This window comes from Gossypium arboreum, chromosome 12, assembly GCF_025698485.1.
Source record: "Gossypium arboreum isolate Shixiya-1 chromosome 12, ASM2569848v2, whole genome shotgun sequence".
NCBI lineage: Eukaryota > Viridiplantae > Streptophyta > Magnoliopsida > Malvales > Malvaceae > Gossypium > Gossypium arboreum.
The window spans coordinates 32924915-32926213 of NC_069081.1; the positions used below are offsets into that span (position 1 = coordinate 32924915).

The 1299-nt window shown below is 36.0% G+C and overlaps 1 pseudogene; it reads right to left on the bottom strand.

The window, feature by feature from the left end:
* Positions 1 to 237: 237 nt before the first annotated feature.
* On the bottom strand, positions 238 to 337 carry LOC128285850 (small nucleolar RNA R71; annotated as a pseudogene).
* Positions 338 to 1299: the final 962 nt, after the last annotated feature.

Genomic DNA, 1299 nt, shown 5'->3' on the forward strand with positions numbered 1-1299 from the left:
GTTTGGTGAACTGCCTACTGAAGATCCAAGACTGCATTTAAGACTTTTTCTAGAAGTATGTGACTCGTTTAGACAACGGGGTGTTCTTGAAGATGCCTTACGACTTAAACAGTTTCCATATTCATTAAAAGATCGTGCCACAGCATGGTTGAATGCTTTTCTGTCAAGGACGGTGGCATTTTGAAATGCTCTTTGTCAAAGGTTTTTCTATGGTATAATCCTCCAAATATGAATGCCAAGTTAATAAATGATATCACATCTTTTTGACAATCAGAGGATGAGATGTTGTATGAAGCTTGGGAGCGATTTAAGGAATTACTTAGGAAATGTCTGATGTATGGTTTCCAACATTGGACAAAGATGGAAATGTTGGATTAAATGCACATACAAGGATGGTAGTTGACGTGTCTGCTAATGGTACTTTGCTGGATAAATCATATAATGAAGTGTATGAGATTTTGGAACAGATTGTCAACAATGATTATCAATACCCTACTATGAGAGTAGAGACTAGCAAAAGAGTTGCTGGCACAATAGAGCTTGATGCAATCACTTCATTAATGGCTCAAGTATCATTTTTAGCTAATATGATCAAAACACTAAAAAGACCAGTTGCAATTCAAGAGATGAAAACAACTGAGCTATCATATGTTTATTATGATGAAGATCAAGTTTTTTATGAATGCCCATTAAACCCAACCTATGTGCATTACATGGGTAATTTCAACCGGAACAATAATCCATATTCCAACACCTACAATTTAGGGTGGAACCAACATCCAAACTTCAGTTGGAATAATCAAGGAATGGTGAACTCCAAAAAATGTTGTTCGACAGAATTCCACAAATGCACCACTTGGTTATAATCAACCCATGCCACGACAAAATGTTCAACAAAGTTTGGCATCATCTTCTTCATCTATTGAAGCCTTGTTGAAGGAATATATGGCTAAGAATGATGCCATAATTTAGAGTCAAGATGCGTCCCTACGAGCTCTTGAGAATCAAGTGGGGAAAATAGAAAATGCTTTAAATTCGAGACCATAATGAGGTTTGCCAAGTGATACTGAGAATTCGAGATCACAAGGGAAAGAGCATTACAAAGTAATCACTCTTAGAAGTGGAACTCAGTTGAATGATGTTATTAAAGATGTCATGGAAAAAGAGGATGAATCAAGACTCGATCATGAAAAGATCTCAGAATAAACTGAAAAGCATACAACATCTGGAAAAGATAAGCAGGAAAATATTATGGCAAAATCAGATCATGTTGCTAACAAAAATGCCACAGCAAAATAA